Raw genomic sequence first — 21,121 nt, forward strand, 5'->3', positions numbered from 1 at the left:
TCTGGCCTCTGCAAGCACCTGCGTGCGCGCGCGCACACACACACACAACTCTCTCTCTCTCTCTCTCTCTCTCTCTCTCTCTCTCTCTCTCTCTCTCTCTCTCTCTCTCTCTCTCAGAAATCTACTACTGTAGAAGCTTCTTAAAATATATACTCATATGAAAGAAGTCTAAATGGAATCACCAAAAACTAGGGAATGGGGGAGATGGATCCCCATCTAGACATTTCTCACCACCAAGTGAAACCTCCAGTGCCAGAAATGGGTTACATGTAATTGAGTTGTTGGCCAAAGGGGCCCATGGAAATCCCCAAACTCAGGTGGTTGCCAAGGCTATTTGTTGCTCCCCCAAGATGATGGTAAGGCCTATTGCTTAAGACAATGCTTACATATTTCATTGACCATGGAGAAGTCATGTTGGTGCCTAACTGGAGCCTTCACCCTTACTGACTAGTGGTGTTCATGGTACTAGAAGGTACTCTGCATGCTACCAGAGGAGAAAGGTAAACACTAGCCCGATCCATAATGGTGACCGGCCTGCATGAGATGTTGGTACAGCAGTGGTACAAAGACTGTGGGTGTGACCACCCACTTACTGATCCAAGTTAAGGCCCATTCCAGGAGAAGGAACTGATTACTAACACTGGGCAGCCAAGAACCTGGGCCTAGATAGACCATGGACCTATTGGAAAACCAAATACTACTGTTCAGCTAAAGGACCATAGCAATATAGTGACTCCCAACATTCTGAGTTACTCATAGATCCGTGCCTCACTTGGCCATCAGCAGTAGATGAGAACTACCACAGAGACCCAGAACTGGACAATGTGGAGAGAGTGAGAGGTTTTGGAACACTCCATCCTAAATAGACGTCTTTATCAAACTGCTCTCCTCAGGGTTCAGCAAACTATGTGGAAGAGGAGGCAGAAAGATGGATGGTACCAAGGAAACCATGTCTTCCAGACACAACAGGACTGATGCACGTATGAACTCACAGAGACTTTGGCAGCACGCACAGGGCCCGCACACAAGTCCAAGCCAGATGGGGAAGTGGACATAGGCTCTCATCCATAATCAAGAAGCTATTTCCAGTTGACATCCACTTGCAAGGAAAAAATTAATTCTCTCTATTAGAGTCTTACTGGGTATCATTAACCACACTGAAGGGTAGGTCCCATGCCCAGCAGTAGATGGCCAATACAAAACCAACTTTTTTTGTCGACTTTGTGTCATATTACTTTGGGCATTGTTTTATGTCATACTAGCCTTTTGCTTATATGTTATGGTTTACAAGTTTGTGTTTTTATGGATTTGGGGTTTTTGTGTATATATGTGTATGTCTCATGTTTTCTTCTTTTTAATTATGTTTTTTTTTTCTGTTTGTTTTCTAAGGGGAAAGAGAAGGAAAGGCTAAGGAGTTGGGTAGATGGAAAGGTGGGGAGGATCTGGGAGGAGTTGGAGGAGAGGGAACCATGATCAGAATATATTTCATGAAAAAGCTTTTTTTAATAAAAAAGTAATAAAAAATCCACACAAAAGAAAAGAAAAAAACATAGTAATAAATATTATTAATAAACTACTTTTATTTAGAAAAAAATCTTAAAAGGAGAAACATGGTTTAAATGTAAAGATATAAATGTATTCAAATAAAAGAATGGGAAGATATACAATGATATTAGTGGTATCTTTAAAAACCAAGAAATAAACTATTTACTGTAACACAAAGCAGATTTTATAGAAAAAAATAGTACCTGGGGTAATAATATCATAAGTACATTAGGGCTAATTCATTAAAAATTGACAATTCCAAATTATTATGTAATTAATACATAAAACAAAAAAATTTAAAGTCCCAAATCCAAACAAAAAAAAAAAATAGCTTGCTGTGGGCCTTAGTCCTTTTTGTCTGCCACACCAGACTTCCACAAGTTGGGAAACAATGGAAATTTCCTACAGTTCCAAAGAGTGAAAGTCCATGAGGATGGCGGCCTGGTCAGGCTCTGATTAGGACCATCTCCAGTTTCTCATTGTGGCCTCACACAGTACAAAGGATGAGGCGGCCCCGCTGCCGCTCTCTCCTAGGATCTCCTGCTATACCTGCTAGGGCTGTGCCTTCGTGAGTTACAAACTCCCAACTAATGCTGTCATCTTAGGGACTGGGATTTCAACACAGGAATTTGGTGGAGGAGACACACACAGCGTGTGGTGGGATTGATTCCATGCGTATAAAATTGTGGACAGTGCAAGCTAACGCTGCAGAAAGCAGATCTGTAGTTTCAGGGGGGCAAGGCTGGGCAGGAGATGCAGGACAGGGTGGAAATTTTTATGCTGTGTTCTGGGTATATACATTGTCTTTATAGATGTTGATTTCATGGAGTAGGCAAGTATTAAAACCTATAAAATGGCTGGGCAGTGGTGGCACATGCCTTTAATCCCAGCACTCGGGAGGCAGAGGCAGGTGGATCTCTGTGAGTTCGAGGTCAACCTGGTCTACAGAGTGAGATCCAGGACAGGCACCAAAGCTACATAGAGAAACCCTGTTTCAAAAAACCAAAAAAACAAAACAAAACAACAACAACAAAAAAACCAAACCAACCAACCAACCAAACAAACAAAAAAACCCCTATGAAATGTTACCTCTAAGTGTGGGCTATTTACTGTCTGTTGTATTTCACTAAAGAGTCAAGGAAGGAATCCTAATGCTAGAAAAAGCTATATGAGGCTATGGTGTAATGCTCTAGCAGATGTGTCTCCAGCCTGAGTCTCATGAACTGCATCTGGCCAAAGACAGCTATAAATGTGGTCCAACACAAAATTGTAAACTTACTTAAAACGTTATGAGACGTTTTACAATTTTTGAAAATTCATTGCGTGGTTCTCTGAGTGGACTTTGCAGGTGACAACATCCTGTGGTGGTGTTGACAGTTGGGCATGTCTGAATTCACATAGACTTTGGAGCTGACAATACATGCTTTCAAATTCAACTCTGTGCTAGTGACAAACACTTCTTTGCTTAAACCTCTGCGTTTCAGTTATAGAGGATGAGGATGGCAGATTAATTATATGAGGTGCATGCAAAATGATTGTGGTAATACCTTTGTAGTACCACAGTGTTGAGGGTGAGCAGAGCCTTGTGGTAACTACTCAGTAACTAGTCCCTTTATGGCTGGCACAGTGTCGGAAAACAGAGGGTGATTCTTGCAGAATATGTTGTGGCCCGCTGGGAGACTAGTTTGCATGCCTAAAACAAATGTAATCTCCCACGAGGTAGGTCTCTTGCCTTAAGTGATCATTGTACATTGTGAACTCCACCTGCTCCATTCTGCTCAGAAGTGAAACTATAAATGGACCCCAAAGCCTTGACAACAGATAAGATGAGGCTGGTCTTGCACCAGGAGCCATTTCTGAAATCTCTGCATGGTGCACCTCCTCCTAAGACTAAGTAAGCATCATTCTGTCTATGACCAATTATACAGCTGTTCATAAAGCCAACTTTTAGAGCCTGGGAGAGAGAACACACAGTTCTCCACCCCTAATCTCAACTGCTCCAAAGAATGGCTCCCTCGGAATTCTACTATCTCAAGGACCATAAGAAAACAGAACAAAATGTGTTTGGGAGTTGGTTGGTCAAAGCAGCATTTAATACTGAGAGATGCCCATTGTTATAAACTGTCTAATGACGTCTAGTGCACTTTCATGTTATAGGCATGGCAAGGTTTAGGGAAGTACCTAAACAAAGTATTGAATTTGTAAGAAGATAGTCATATGTCATTTAACATAGTTAACTACAGTACTCTGATTAAACTTTTTATTCTAGTTTCAAGGAGAAAATAACTGCTACTGAAGAGAGAGTATATGCCAGCCTTTGTTACTATAATGAAATATACACATCAGTCTACTAATAAAGAAAAGAGGTTCAGGTAGTGCACAGTCTTAGAATTTGGAACTCCAAACTGTGCAGGGAAAGCTCTTGTGAAAGTCCTCCGGACTACATCACATGGCAGACACCTGTGTCTGTGTGCGGCCTCTCCTCCTCTCCTTATAAAACCACCCATAGCCAATAACGGGGCTACACTGAAATGGTATACTTTAATCTAATCACCTTCTGAGGCTCCTCCTGTAAACACCATTACCTTATTGAAGTTTCCACTCTCTTAATATCATTAGCATATGACTTTTAGGCTTAAATACTTGTGTAAATTCAGGTAGGGCATAGGGATAAACCATACTGAGGCCGTAGTGGAAGGTGAACTTCACTCTCCTCATGACTGGTGGTAATGAGCCAGGTTAGGTTATTTTCAGTTTTTCCCTATAATTTATAATCAGAATGACTTAAGGAGCGTAAGAGTTCATAGTGCCCCGTCATTAGTACCTTGTCATTTCCCCACAGGTTATTGGGTCAGCAGCACAGACGAAAGCCCTTTCAGTCTGCATTAAGATGGCAGTGATTGGACCAAATCCATTACACAAAGAATCTGGGCTCTCCCCGTGGAGTGAGAACTGAGCTGGAGAATTTATGAATGTATCCATGGCAACAAGCCTGGAGCTTGTCTCTATCTAGGTGCTAAATCAATACCTCTTGAATGGCTGATTGATCTCTGAAGGATACTATTCTTTCAACTACTCAAAAAAAAAGTATGTATCATTCATCCATGCATCAGTTAAATTTTTGGTTAAAAATACTTTTCATGTGGAAATGGCCTAGCATTTAAGAGTTTGTATTCTTGCTGCAGAGGACCAGGTTTCAGTTCCCAGCATCCATTTCAGGAGGCTCACAACTGCTTGGCACAACACTCCAGAGAATCCATTGTCCTCTTCTGAGCTACCTGATACCCACATTCACATTGATAAACCCACATGGATACATATATGGACACATAAATTAAAAATAACAAATATTAAAAATGCTTTTCACATTTATATACATTTATTTCTCATGACAATCCCGTCTTTGCTTTGGAGACTTTAATCAGCTCCACTTTACAGGTAAGGAAACTGAGTCTCGGAGAGGTTAAGCAGTTTTTCACTAACAGCTAATCTTGAAATTGCATAATCTTGTACTCCTGATATTTTCCTATGCCTCAGCTTCATTTACTCATTCAGTCTAAAATAAGACTGTTGTTAAATACAGCACAGGAAGACTCAGAGAAGGACAGATTTTCTCTTTTGTACATCTCCCCCACTGACATCATGAATCTAATATAAGACAGAAAAGTTGATGGTCCAAGGAGATTGAACTGTATGTGTGTGCATACGGGCATGTGTGGGCTTGTGCCCCTGCTTGGGTGCGAGGAAGAAAGAGTGGCATAGGAGCGGTCTCGGGATGTGACTGAGAACATGCTTCGACTCTTACAGGAAACATGAGAATAAAACTTCCCTGACATTTAAAAAGTTCTGTTCACATGTTCCAGGTGATAGCATTCCCCTGAAGAAGATCAAAAGTGTAACGGAGTTGAAAATTCTCTTGAAGCTGTAAACAAGTATTTAATATCCAAGAACAGGTTCTGACACCTGAGAATTAAAGTTGTGATTGGTGACTGCACATTCAACCCAATTTTGTGTTTTCTGTAACATTGGCTGTGATGATGTTTGGGCTTTAAGGCAACACAATTGGGTGAAAGTAGACACGCTGGTCCTGATGAATATCCCACTTGCTGAAGATTCTGTGGGCAGATTTTCCTTAAAAGAGATGGGTTGGTTCTGCTGATGGCCTGACTTCAATAATGAATAATTCAATAAAGCAGGTGATAAGTGGTGGCTGGAGACAGAGAAAACATCTTTGAATCCTGTTCCTTTTATGGGCCATTGGAAACAGCCCCCTCTATACAGAAACCTCTGGAAAGGAAAAATGAGCCTGTTTTTAGGCTAATGGGGAATAATGGCGTGATCAGCAAGGTCATTTTTCTTGGAAGCCAGAGGCAGGGCTCTCCCACCCACCTCACTCTTCTGCATCCTTGTTTTTCTGTGAGGAACACTCAGGTGATCACCTGTCTAGGGAGAAGTGATCCACCCACCCCAAAGCAGTGCTTGTTGCCAGTGTGGGGCCATGGAAGGAGTGGGCAATGGAAAGCTGGCAGGACATCATCACCTGCCCAGCACGAAAACATCCTGCCTTGTAAATTCCAGCATACTCACAGCCTGATGCTCAACCAGGACTGTCTGTTATTGACCAAGAGTCCTAAGGCCTTCTTCAAGAATCAGGGAGCTGAAATCTGCTCATCCTCTAGTTGCTCCTCCCTAAGCCACTACTGGCCACTCCAAGTGATTTCCTTGCACTTTGCTCATCACACGGTGGAGAATACATGTGTCTTCAGTGCCTTTGTCTCTGTCTGCCATTGCCTTCAGCTTTTCCAAAATCCCCTGCACTCTCCTTCTGGAGTATTTCAGAATCTTTAAGAGGATAGATTTGGTGCTAGAGGCTTTGAGGGGGGTTCAGACAGCAAATGGGTGTTTGTATTGTCCTCTGAGCAGCTGTGCCTCTCAGCTGCTCATGCCACACACACACCCCACCCCACAGGTAACCTAATTAATCATTGGTTCACCAAGGAAGACTTGGGTGGAATAATTTCTTTGTTTTGTTGTTGCCTTCTTTATCTTGGATGAACAGAAACATACTCCCTAGTAAAAACCACACATTCACCCATTTATTTAACTTTTCAATTGCTAACCCAAATTGGTTACTTTGCTTTTCCCTTTGTGTGTTGAATAACATTCACATTTTTTCCAATAAGATGTTAGTATTTAGAATATTTTCCATCAAATTCCCCAAATAATAATCAAGTACTTCCTACCTGTCTCCTGTGGTCTAGTATTAACCTACCCTTTCTTGAGTTCTACTGAATCATGTATCTATCTCATTTACTATTCATTCATTCATTCATTCATTCATTCATTCATTCATTCATAGTAATTGTTTATAGAATACCTGCTAGCCAGTTCCTATGACATCATACTACATGGCAAGCATTGTTGGTATCTCTGACTCTCCCTATAGACTGTGAGTTACATGTGAAGAACATCCTTCTGAAGGCAATGATGGTTAATTGCATGCATCAACTGATTGAGTTGATGATGCCCAGATAGCTGATGAAACCATTATTTGTGGGTACCTTAGGTGCAGGGTGGCTACCCACCAACCCCACAGTTGCCCAGAGTTTTCTTGAATGAGAGAAGCAGAAAATATTAGTTAGAAGGATTTAGAGTGTGGAGATAAACAGATAGAAAATACAGGATAGCCTCAAGAGGGCCTGGAACCTACTCCAACGGGCCCTGACTGTCTCTGCCCTAGGGTATTTATAGAGACGCCAAGGGATGGAGCAAAAGACACCCCCTGAGGACCACCAAGTGCAGACTATCTCAGATACTAACACTCAGGTCTGTGGTCCAATCATCCTCTCTATGCAGATCTGCTGGGAACCTGAAAATGGGCTCTCACACTTAGGACAGATTAGCATCTGAGTTACTAGAATAGGTAAAGATTTACTCTTACCAGGCATCATCCCACATGTCAGAGATCAGGCTGAGCAAAAAGTGAGTGTGAAATCTTTTCTTGAGTTGAGAGATCCATCTTCCCCTGTCCTTGTTTATTGGGGCTCCTGGCTTTTAGATTTCACAGTATTCCAGACTCTTTCCTGCACTGGTCTGGACCAAGAGTCATACTATTAACTCGAGTGCTTTTCTGGCCTTCATGAGAGGACTGAATTGTAGCCCTGGCTTCCCAGTTTGCAGATCATGGGACTTAGCTTCCATAACCATGAGGGTAAATTTCTTTATCTATCTCCTCTTACATATCCATGTGTATCTCACTGGTTCTCTTTCCTGGAAGAACTCCAATAAATGGGAGACATAATTGGAATTTGAAAACTACACTGATGCATCGATACCTACTTCACTCTTGGAAGAAGAAAACATTTTCTAGGAAGAAGAGAACAACACAGCTGCACCTAGGAAGAGACAAACTCAAGCTTTGTGCTGTGCTGAGCTGATTGACTGTGTAATGAGCGTGGCTCATTGTCTCATGGTTGGAACACTGCTTTGGAATTAAGATAGCCATCTGGATTTTAGTTTCACTGTCTGGATTTTTAATGACTTTATGAGCCCAGAATGGCCAGAGTGGCCATCAAGTCCTCAGTCAACGAGCAAACCAATGGCATCTTCATATGGCTGTGGGTGGAAGTCAAACCTACAAGTTATAGTGAGGGCTCTCATGCTGCCAGGGTTCCAGTCCTGACCTTTCATAAGTCAGCCCCTGACAGATGGGTGGTGCCTATGATACAGGTTCTGTGTAGTAACCTAATGAATAAGAGCCCTTATGGCTAACCTGGACCATCCAGCATGAGAAGACAATCCACTGGGATTTGCCCAAATCTCAAGACCTTTGTTTGAGCTCACTCCCTCCCCATCTCTCTGGCTTTTATTCTACCTGCTCATCCTTCCCAGACCTACTAATACAGTCTTGATCTCTGTCTGTGGCCTCTTATCTTACATCTTATTTCCTTACTCACTTGAAGTTGCCTTCTCTCAGTCCCTCCCCCTTCTTTTAATTACTTCTATCTTTTAAAAGTTCACTAAGACATGCTTTAGGCTGTTTGGTGAGTGATGAAGAGTCCAGGGTAGACTGATTCACCCGGTGTGTGTGTGTGTGTGTGTGTGTGTGTGTGTGTGTGTGTGTGTGTTGAAGATTTGCCATGGGTCAGACATCGGGACTCCATGTCTAGAGGATGGGAGAAGAGAGTGAATGGCTTTGCATAGAGTATGAAGGGGGTGTCAAGAAAGCAAGCGTGGGAGGTATACATCAGCCAGGCCATTCAGCAACTTGAAGCCATCTTGACTTATGGCTTGGGGTTGGGGCAGGCAAGCCATTGCATTATTTACTGAGGAGTGGCGTATTCAGACTTGAATTTTGGAAATCTTGAGCTGTGAGCACTATGCACTATAGACCAGTGATAAAAAAGATGAAGAAAAGAAGAGAACCCAGGGGGAACACGAGGTGTCTGTTCCCATGAGCAGTTGAGTTAGAAAAGTTTGCACGGAAGGATATGCAAACATTAAGGGTGTGAATGTCATTTGTTGTTGCGGCTCATTACTTTTGAGGACTAATCCAGAGGAAGGGGAAGGCCCCAACTCCTGCTCCAATGTCAGTGACTCTACAGTGGAATAAGGAGTAGCTGCTAAGAGGCACAACATGAATCTCTCTCCATTGTAAAACCAGTCTTCTAAAATTCTACAACCCTTGGGTGGTGAGATCCATGGAGAAGCATGCAGAAATCCCAGATCCTGGCACAGAAGGGAAGCAGAACTTGATAACAAATAATGAGACGTGGACCCATGGGCAATGGGACAAGGGGAGGATGCTGTTCTGGACACTGAAAACAAAACAATCTTTGGAGAAGATGCCTTGTTTGTGTTGGGGGCACCTTGGGAGGGCCCGTTGGTCGGTGGCAGTGGAGGCGCCCTTATTGAAGTCAGCGCTGTGGTTTGAGTGTGAAATGTTCCATGTGTTTGACACTTGGGGCAGGCCTTAAAGTGGAGCCTTGTTGGAAGAAGTGGGTGACTAAGGGTGGGCCTTGGGGTTCTTAGTCACCCCCCTACTTTCTGTGTTGGTGCTACTTCCTATGCGCAGACGCAGTGCGATCAGCCGCCCATGTTCCTTCTACCATGGTAGACGGTACTCTCGACTATAAAACAATAATTACTTCTTCCCATAGGTGCTTTTATTAGACATTTCATCCCAGCGAGGAGACAACCAACGAATACATTTGGGATCCCCACAACCTCTAAAGCAAAAATTAGTCAGACTCCAATCGTAGCCCTGGGTGGCCAGAGATGGAGGAGCAGGCTCTCCATCTTAGAGGACATTATTGCTTGATATGTCTGGTGGTGGAGACGATAAAATGACAATGTGAGCGTGAGTGTGTCATGAGGCATCCTCTGTGCATGACAGCAGCTTCATGGAAAGCAAGAGAGTTCGCAAAGAGCTGATCTTGGGGACAGATGTAGCTTTAGGGAATAAGGACGTGGCTCCGCTCTAGAGGTTTTATGTTGGTGTCTATGAGGTGCCCGAGACCCCACAGAATACAGACGACCACAGTCCCACAGGAGGGAATGAGGCATGATCATCCTCACTGCCACATCGTGTGCACTCTATCAGGCTGTGAGCTCATAATACACTTGCAGAATGTAGACCCAGACGAGGTTCTCAGCCCCGGGGATGGCAAGCCTCACTGAGACTGATGTGGAGAAATGAAGTTCAAACACAGAGGTCTGCCATCGTTATTGGAACTAGCCTTCAAGGAGAAAGGCTAAACATGGCTGGTTGCTTTGAGGACGTGTTTAAAGGAGATGAAGAGTGATGGAGGAAAAGAAAATGCATGTGTGACCTGAAGGTCTCAGACAAAGGGGTTGTGTTAAATGTCAAATTAAAAGACAAAACTCATGGTAATAAATGCCTGCATCTGGAGAAATTCCATACAATTCTGCCATGGGCTTCATGAGACATGTCATTTCTGCTGACCAGATTACCTTGGTTAAGTCTTGGGGCAAAGCGAGCTTTTTAAAGGCTGAAGTTAAGTGTTGATGTAAACTCTCTAGCCAGAGATAAGAAGTTAGAGACATGGGAGGCTGGAGAGCTGGCTTAGGGGGTAAAGTGTCATAGAAGTATGAAAATGAGTTTGATCCAGCAACCATGTAAAAAGCAGGGCATGGTGGTGCGTGCTTGCAATCCCAGAGCTTGGGAACTTGAGGCAGGAGGATATCTAGGACTCATTGCCCAGCCAGCTGAGCCAAATTGGCAAGTTCAAGACGCCAGTGAGAGACTCCATCTCAAAAAATAGATAGATGGCTTTTGAAGAGCCTCACCAAGGTTAACCACTGGCCTCTGTATAAATGTTCACACACATACATGTATACCTGCACATGCATGTGTACTCACACATATGAACACACACTTACATACTCTGGCACACACACACACACACACACACACACACACACACAATTGTATTGACAGCCTATGAAGTTCTAAAATAACTCTTCCATCCTCCCTTCCTTGTACATCATCTCCTTTCTATGAGGTTTGAAAAATCAACTTGCATTTGAGCATGCATCTGATAGATGTGCCACAGCTCTAAATTGTATTCTGTGACCTCAAAATGTATTAGTTGCATGCACCCATTACCTGCTTAGGTCAACTCTTATTTCAAAAGCTACTCATTTAAAAGCACAGGCAAGGCTGACAGCCTCAGACCTCACTCAAGCTGAGCTATGAGAAACAAAGGGAAGGAAATGCTCCCATTCCTCAGGGCTCACTAGTTCAGCATGACACACAAGTTCTGTGCACCACCCCTCTGGCTATGGTGGACTTCGTTTGTGTGGACTCATTGGAACTGGAGTCATTACTACTTTTATAAGTTCAGTGGAAAGGCACTGGCATATGTCCAATGCGTACTTTAACATGGGCATACCCTGGCTCTGACTTTTGGGGGAGATAGGGTGGGACCTTCTGATAATCCTGAAGGAGCCCAGACACTATGCAGGAGATCCCATGGCCATTTGGTTACAAGTCAGAATGACTCTGCTCTCTTCCCTTCCCTTTCCTCTGCTCCTTCTTTTTCAGATTGCATTAGTTTCTTTTCTCGGATAAGTAGCAACTTAAGAGAGGAAGGACTTCCTTTGGCTTATTGTTGGAGGTGATACAGTCATCACAGTTTGGAAGGCATGGCTGTGGGCACATAGGGCAGCTGGTCACATTGCATCTACAGCCAAGAAGCTAAAAGAGATGAGTGCCAGTGCTTGGTTCTCTCTCTCTCTCTCTCTCTCTCTCTCTCTCTCTCTCTCTCTCTCTCTCTCTTTCCCTCTCTCTCCTTTTTGAACAGTTCAGGACCCCAGTCCATGAACTGGTGCTGCTCATATTCTAGTGGGTCTTCTAACCTCATGTAACTCAATTTTTTTATCCCCTACAGACATGTTCAGAGGTTTGTGTCCTCAGTCATTCTAGATCTTGTTGTATTGACATTAATCATTGAACAGTGTTGTCTTTACAGAAGTGGGTGTGGTCTCAGGTGTCACTCAGACCTTGGATCCTGGTGTACCTCCCCCTCCATGGCTAAGAATATCCTGTTAACAGCTGACAACCATCCCACTCCAGATCTAGGCCTCTCAGGGATCGTGAATTTGACACTCTTGTCTCCTAAATCTGAGCAGGGTAACACACCCAACTCTCCAGAGGGTCTCACAATGGGATCCCGAAATGACAAAGGAATTCACATTTGGTTCTCACCCCTAGAGCTAATATGGCCATGCTGATGTGTGGATGGAACTGACTGAAACCTTTCATCTTCAAGGAATGAGAGAAGAGACATTTACCCTCTACCACTCACCAATCACCATGCCCTTGCTTGGGGCCAAAACCTAGCCTTACAGGATCCCTGCTCCACTGAGGACAGATGGTGTTGGAATGTGATGGACATGTTGTGACTTCCTCCTCTGATGAACCACTTCCAACTCAGCGGGTATTTGTATCCTTCAGTGAAACATCTGTTCTTTTGTGCCTTCATTGTATAGGGAGTCACTTAAGAATAAATTTGTACAAATCTAGACAAACAAAACAAAACCTCATGTACCATTTGAATAGTGCATACTTTAGACACTGTTATGACAGCTGATTCACTATTGAAGAAGACATGTTTCTAAGAAAATAAGCTAACAAAATGTCAAAACTGGGTTCTTTCTGTTCTCCCTATCGGTTCATTACAATTTCGTTAACCCCATGAAATAATGTTGTCAAGATTATTTTAAATAAACATGTTCTTTCTTTGAATTCACCATCTAAGCATTTGTGAAGTCTCCAGGATGAATCGATGGTCAGAAACAAGGCTTTCTCCTTTTCTTTTTCCTTGTCCTTATTCCTCTTCACTTTTTCTATCTAGTGAGGCAAGAGCTGTGTCTGCCCTGCTGTAGGCTCAAGGCATAGCCAACCCAGCTTATCCAGGGATCCTCTGAAAAGTCTTCAGTCCTGATGACTGTAAGAGTTTCCTACCAATGTCATCAAAGTGGCTGGAAACAGAGAGGCTACAAACCACACATGTTTAGTAGGTTTCTGTTCTGAAGGTCAAAAGTCCCATGAGAATTACATGGGATAGATGGTGTGTTGACTGGGCTGTTTCTTTCTAGAATGTGTGAGTGATCCTTGCCTTCTACTCTACTGCTGTCTGTATCTCCCCTGCTCTTCTTTGTTCAATGTCAAGGCCAGCAAAGGTGAGTGAGTGCTTCCCCTCTCCCTACCCTTGTCCACCTTCCCTGCCTCTTCCACTTACAAGGAATCAGGTGACTAGATGGAGTCCCCAGGGCTGACTCAGGCCACGCCTCTTTTCAAGGTCGATTCTTCAACAGCTCAATTGCACCTGCCACTGTGATTTCCTTTTGCCGTATAAAACAACAGCTGCAAGTCCCAGGACTTGGTCCCCTTTGTAGGCAATGATCGCTTCCCTCCGTGAGGCGGGCCTGCTTTTAGCTGTGTGGCTGTGAGTTCCTTCTGCAGCCCTGTGTCCTTGCTTTCCAAAAGTCTGGGCTCTTTTATTCCTGTGTTCTCAGATGTAAAGGGATTCTGGCCGAGTTGGAGCAGAAACAGCTAAAGCCTGGGAGAGCTTGGCTCATGTGAAGAGGACTCTCAGTTCAGAGAGGTGAGGAAGGATGGAAGACAAGGGACTACTGGTCACAAGTGGGAGTCCTGGGCCTGAGAAAGGCGAGGAGGCAGGACTTGTTGCATATGAGGTCTCCCTCACTCCACAGCTGCTGCAGGGATGGCCTCCTCTCTCACTGGCTCCCCGCTGGAGGCAGCCCTGGGCAGTGTGAGTGTCAGCAGTCTGTCGGGTGGCAGTACGGGGTGTGGACCTGGACAGTCTGTAGTGTCAGGAGCACACTGGAGAGGGGCACAGATGAGCAGCACACCCTAACCCTGCCAGCTCCGCGTCAGCCTGTCCATCTGCCACACAGACCCACACCAGGCACTGTGCAATAGTAACGTTTATAACACAGATGCAGCTCCGCGGTTCATGCAGGGCCACAGTGGCTTCACCCGGGGCACGAACCTACTTTTAATTCTGCATGATCAGGGTCTGGGTGTTCCCCTAGCCCACATGCAGGAAAATCCACTCTTGGCTGAAATCACTCTGTGACTTTTCCCTTTCTCCGGGTACACTTCCCGCACTGACAGATAGTCATTTGGCAGAAACAGTAGCTCGCTGCAATCTTGCTGACTCTGGTGTGATTTTCTTACTCTGCCTGTTGACACCACAGTCTGGTCCTCTTGTTTACAGTAAGGGTAAACAACTCCTTTTAATAAGATTCTCCTTTTAGACATCAGCAGAATGCGTCTGCACTGGGCACTATCCTTTCTCAGAACATTAATCAACTCATTAAGGGAGTCCTTCCAATTCATGAGCCCCCATTAGAGGCTCTCCCGAGGCCCAGAGAGTTAAGTGAGAAGTAGTGCTCATTTCCGAAAACCTTGAGTCATTAGTTTAGGACTCTTGTCCAAGGGTCTAGGAAATTATTCAGTAAGACTTCAGGCCACTTTCCAGTCTTTCCATTCTGCTGCATCTGCTTCAATAGCTGACTGACTTACAGTAAGTGGGTGGGAGTTCTTTGGATTAGACTTGCTCTGGGGCAGTGGGACATGGAGGTTGCTTGACCCATCTTTTCCCCACAGCTGGAATTCCTCGTGATGGTTTCCCTAAGTCTGTGGTCCTTGGGCTTTCCAAAGCGTGAGGTCCATGTGGTGACTTGTTAAAACAGTGTCATAGGCTCTCAAATCTGACAGAGTGGTCCACTCCCCTTGGGGGAGGGGGAGGTTGAGAAATGGCTAGCTCTAACAAGCCCCGAGGTGGTCTAGCACTGTTGTTGATGCTACTGGACACAAGTGTTCAAGAAACTGTTTAAGGAGAAGCCCTGACAGGTTGTGGGAAGGAAGACTGGGTGATATATTAATAGATGCTTCAACCCCTAAGACATTTGGCCAAATGGCTGCTCATGGGAGATGCAAGCAGAGACTTCAAAGGGTAGATGGAAAGGAAGAGGTGGGGTTGAATTAAAAACAAATATCAACAAAAGAAAGAGGAGCTTCATGTTAGCACTGTGAATTCTACTCACCTGAATTCTACACTGTTAAACAGAACAACCTCTGGACGAGAGCACCACCTACTCTTTAAAGTGTCCATCTAAAGTAATAATTGCTGCATAGAATACATTTCCTCCGTTGCCTGGAGCCTTCATTCATTCAATCTGAATTCCTTTAAGTTCATCTGCATCTTTTGCTTTGCCCCCTCTAGACACTTTTAGCCAGCAGACATGGAAACTAAACCTCATTTGAAAATGTAACATCTCCACAAAATCACCTCCAAGGTAGGTTCAATTTTAATTGCCTTCATTTTCAGAAATATTTTAGACATTGGGCCAGGGAGACGGCTCAGTAGTTAAAGGCACCTGCTGACAGGTGTGATGACCTGAGTTCCATCCCCAGGGCCCACATGGTGGAAAAGAGAATCAAATCCTACAAGTTGTCCTCTGACTTCCCTGTACAAACTGTGCATGCACCTGCGCGCACGTGTGTGTATACACACACACACACACACACACACACACACACACACACACACGAGTTTTAAAAAGAAATATCTTCAGGTTATTTTATAATCTACAGGTTTTACTGAGAGAGATGCCTCAAAGTTTGGTGTCCTACTTGTACTTTGTGCTGCTTTTGACATTTTAGAAGCTAATGACCTTTTGTTGTGCTGCTAGGGAGAGGGGGTTATGATGGAGCAAGGCTCTTCCCAAGCATGACTTTAATGATAATTCTCAAGACTTGTATTTGTGACACCCATAGCAAAACATCTTTAAGCATTTAGAGAGGGTTCTCTCTCTCTCTCTCTCTCTCTCTCTCTCTCTCTCTCTCTCTCTCTCTCTCTCTCTCTCTCTCTCTCTTTTTAGGAAGTGTCTCATCATGTAGCCCAGGTTGAGGTCACAATATTTCTGTTTCCACCTTTTCCTTGACCTGGGGATTATAGGCACATGGCTACCACACTCCAATACATATGCTGATTTTTAAATCTACACAAAATGTGATTTATAAGTATACTTGTGCGGATACAAATATTGCTAGAGCCTTCTGTTTGCTTTGTATAATATCTCACCAAAGACTTTTCTCATCTCCACCTGGAACTTAAGGTCTGATTTGCTTTTCAAAAAACTGGACAAGTATTTTTGGAACAAATGATATGTAATGACGTAGAATGGATAAGGCAGCAACAGGCGAGATGAGGTGGGCAGGGTGCTTTGACTGGGAGCTGGGTGTGTGAGGTGTGTACACATTGCTTTGGGCTGGCCAGGGCAGTCACTATTCTTTCTTGTACACAAAGACTCTGGAGGAAAAGGGAAGCCTGGAGTGAGAAGATGCTCAGAGGATTTTCAAAGACATGATTGGAAATAAACATAGAAAATAAAGACAAGAAGAGGATAGAGAATTACGGGACTACCTCAGCTCAATATCATGCCATAAAAATGTTTTAGAGGTTATAAATTATTAATTTGAAGCTGATTTTAGTATTTAGTCTTTTGTCAATAATTTTTATTTTATTTTATATTTTTTGTCAAAGATTTTTTAATGGATAGCTTTTTATTGTTTGTTTTTTTTGTTTTTTTGTTTTTTGGTTTTTCGAGACAGGGTTTCTCTGTGTAGCTTTGTGCCTTTCCTGGAACTCACTCTGTAGTCCAGGTTGGCCTCGAACTCACAGAGATCCGCCTGCCTCTGCCTCCTGAGTGCTGAGATTTAAGGTGTGCGCCACCACCACCTGGCCTGTTTGTTGTTTTTTTTTTAAGAATAATTCTTTAAGAGTAATTCTAAGCATGTCTTAATTCCAGCACTTGGGAGGCAGAGGAAGACAGATCTCAATGAGTCCGAGGCCTTCTTGGTCCACATAGGGAGTTTAAGGCCAGCCAAGGCTATATACTGAGACCCTGTCTCAAAACCAACCAAACAAAATGAAGTGGTGGTTCTAGGTTTGCTAAGTCAGCTCTCTGAGGTTTTACATGGCTGTCAGAAGAGCAAGAAGAGAAAGCAGACAGGATCCCTTCATTGCAGTAATGGCCTTCTTAGCTCCCTGCTGGCTCACTTTGAAATTTCTTTATTCTTTCATTTTTGTTCTTTGAGGGCCCATAGCTAAAGCAGGAGGCCACTTCTGGGCTCCACAGACTGGGTGGCTGTGTTGTCATCCCTGTTAGAGCTTTAACTGCTCACTGACTCCTTTTTTTCCCTCAGCTCTCAAAGAATAAATTGCAACTGCCCACATGTTCAGGGACTGTTTTTTGGCTCACAGCAGGATGACAGGAAGGCTGTTACCCACACTCCGTTCATTTCACCGGCTGGCAAGGCCACAGGTGCCTCACCTTGAACTGTTAATTCTCGTCATGATGCCATGAAGCAGCCTGGGTGTGAGTGTTGCTTATTACAGAGAAGAGAAAGTTCCTAATGCCAGCCTGGGGGAAGTGACAACAGAGACACTTTGAAGACGGGGCCAGTAGACGGAGATGCCCTCACATCTACTATTATTTTCTGAAATGTGTTTCCAGTCTTTTCTGTCCTTTCTCTGCACCAGTGAGTTCCTCCTGTGCTTTGAGGCTCATTTCAAAGAGGTCCATTTGTCTCTGAGATGATGCCAGCATAATTAAACATACTATCATACCTTAAAAAGGTCACATCTATCTCTGGGGTATGGTGGCAGTGACTTTGTTGCTCTATGCTGTTTGTATTGTGATGTTTCTAACTCCTGAGTCTGGCATGTTGTATTCTCTCAATTAAATGTCACTGCTTCATTCATATTCAATATACATAACCTTTGACCTGAAGGGGCTCATGGCATAAATACTCAAGTCTAAGCTTTTCATCCAGGGACATCATAAGAGTCAAATCCGTTGAAAAGAATGAGTATTTCACTGGGAGGGAGCAGGGTGGTCTGGACTTGGACTTGAATTCAAACATTCTTTTCCTCAGCATGTAACCAAAGACACATTTGTGTCAGGCTATTTCCTATGCTGTGGAATGGGGCCAGAAGTAACCCCTACTACAGGCTGGATGCGAGCTCTGGATGGGATCTGTGTAATATGTTTAGTCTCATGCCAGGATTTCACATCTTCCATCTTAACTCAGATGTCATGGAGCCTGGATCCTCCCATCTTAAAAGATTGCCCCCCACATACACCGGTTATTATTTTTGTAACGTGTGCTTAAACTTGTTTCATTTTTCCAGGTCACCAGCAATAGCTCAGTTCCCTAAATGGCTGTCAGTTATCATGTTTCTTCTCAGGTTTTTCTTTTCTGCATTTCTGGTCTAATCTCAAACTTCTTTATTAAAGTGTTTGTCTGCAAAATGGGTTTATCTCTTTATTTATGGAGATAGCCACTACCACTTACAATCTGGGGGGATCAGCTACTTGGGTGATAGTTCATTATTACTAGGGGTAGGGTTGGGAGGAACTTTAAGTGTGGGTTAGCTTTACTTGACTCTACCCTAGGACCTAGATTTCAGGTCTTAAGGGAAATTAGTGGAGTAATAGTGGATCCAGATGACCCCTCTCTGACATTAAAATTGAGACGGAATAGGAAACATCAGCAAGAATCCAAGAGGGAGAATCCTGAACTCAGGTGTGAGTTTCCATTTGCAGTGCCAAAGACCAAGCAGAATGTAAACGGGGACCATAGAGAAGTTTTCAGAGTGACTTCCCGTGATAATCATCACACAGCCGGTAACCCCAGTGGGATGGGAGTAGGAGTCTGGAGGATCATTTGGGCTAGCTGCCAGGCTAGCTTTAGGCTCAGTGAGAAACCATGTCTCAAGAGGTTAAGACCCACACACCTAACGTCCACTTCCGGCTTGTGTGCCTACACACGTGTGCATGTATAGCACATAAATATATACTCCCCACATACGATTTTTCAAAAATATGCATGTCTGAATGACAAAGTTGTCAGCGGGTGGACCTTGGTGGCTTCAACTCTGTCAGCTTAGCTGAGCTAAAAGTAGGTTATAACCTCTCAGAAAATGAGATGAAATCATTAAACCTCAAGCTGCTGCAGACACTTTTAGTAAAGAAACAGAATTTAAATGAACAAATGAAATGAACCTTTGAGCAGGACAGTGCTTCAAAGTGTTCTGTTGGAGTCCGCCGTGGATGAGGAAAAGGAAAATCTTAATTCCGATTAATAAGGACCCAGAAGATGAAACGAAACTTTGCCATCAAGTTTTGGCAAATGAAATGTGCTTCAACTGGTTGTGGGTTGGATGGAGGATTTTCTCTGACGTCTTGGAAAGCAAATGAAGAAGAGCTGTCTCTCCTCTGAAGGATGGCTGGACCAAGGCAGACAGAGGACCAGTGATGGGGACAGTCAGAGCTGGGGCAGGATGGCTGGACTAAGGCAGATGGAGGACCAGTGATGAGGACGGTCAGAGCTGGGGCAGGATGGCTGGACAGAAGCAGGTGGAGGACCAGTGATGAGGATGGTCAGATCTGGGGCAGGATGGCTGGACTAAGGCAGGTGGAGGACCAGTGATGAGGACGGTCAGAGCTGGGGCAGGATGGCTGGACTAAGGCAGATGGGAGGACCAGTGATGAGGACAGTCAGAGCTGGGGCAGGACGGCTGGACTAAGGCAGATGGAGGGCCAGTGATGAGGACGGTCAGAGCTGGGGCAGGATGGCTGGACTAAGGCAGATGGAGGGCCAGTGATGAGGACGGTCAGAGCTGGGGCAGGATGGCTGGACTAAGGCAGATGGAGGACCAGTGATGAGGACGGTCAGAGCTGGGGCAGGATGGCTGGACTAAGGCAGATGGAGGACCAGTGATGGGGACGGTCAGAGCTGGGGCAGGATGACTGGATGGAAGCAGGTGGAGGACCAGTGATGGGGACGGTCAGAGCTGGGGCAGGATGACTGGATTAAGGAAGGTGGAGGGCCAGTGATGGGGACGGTCAGAGCTGGGGTTGATGTGCAACCTAACAGTGGCTATGACCCAGGTACTGGGTGAGAGACACAGAGTGAACACATGCCTTTCCTGGCTGCTGGCCCTTCTTCAGTCCCCAGAGAGCTCTGTATCTCTCCCACAATTTACCTGAGGGATGAAATATCCAAAGGAGGTGAAAGCATTCATAAACATTTTCCCTCTCTGTAGTATCTTCTACCAGAAAAGCCTGATGTCTTCCTTTCCATAAGCCTGGGGAAAACATGATCAGAAATATAACTGCTCATATGCAAAACAGCTTGCTCGGGGTGTGGCCCCTCCCCCTGCAGCTGTTGCTCATCTCGAAGGACTTGTTTACCAGGTACCATCTGCTGGCTTCCAAAGCCCTTTTGCTATCTGTATCCTAGGACTCTCACAGTCTCGAGCCAAGTGGAGATTGGTGTCCCTTCTCTGTACCGAGGCCAGGGTACAGCTGGACTCCTGCAGTTCCTGATGATCAAAGCATTTCAAGACATTCTGATCCACACAATATCCCACACACAAATCACTTGCCATCAAGTTGACTAGAGCTGGGGTGACAGATTCAGCACAGCTCTGGCAGTCTTATGTAACCCAAATTTGCAAAGTGATTGGACAGTGAGTCATAACAGAATGGAGTAAACCTTGGCCAGCTGGAAACCTGATGAAGTCAGAATATTTGGAAAGCAAGTAACTTGCTATACCCACTGACCCCAAATCCCTTTGCATTCGTTCATTCATCTTTTAATTTTTTACTTTGGTTGAGATGGGGTCTTATGTAGCCTAGGCTGGTCTCAAGTTCATTATGTAGCCGAGGACGACCTTGGACTTCTGATCCTCCTGCCTCTGTTTCTGAGTGCTGAGGTTATAGGCACGCACCACCACACTAGGTTTTATGAAGTGCTGGGACTTGAACCCAGGACTTCATGTGTACTAGGTAAGCACTCTACCAACTAATCTATTCCCAGTCCCCTTGTTTCATGCCATAACAAAACTCAAGTAGCATCTATGATGGAGTGCTACCACTCTGCTCTCTGAGTGAAGTATTAATGGGATTGCCTTTTACCGTGAGGGGACTGAGGTAAAGCTGGGTTAGGAAA

This window comes from Peromyscus maniculatus, chromosome 1 (assembly GCF_049852395.1).
Source record: "Peromyscus maniculatus bairdii isolate BWxNUB_F1_BW_parent chromosome 1, HU_Pman_BW_mat_3.1, whole genome shotgun sequence".
Classification (NCBI taxonomy): Eukaryota; Metazoa; Chordata; class Mammalia; order Rodentia; family Cricetidae; genus Peromyscus; species Peromyscus maniculatus.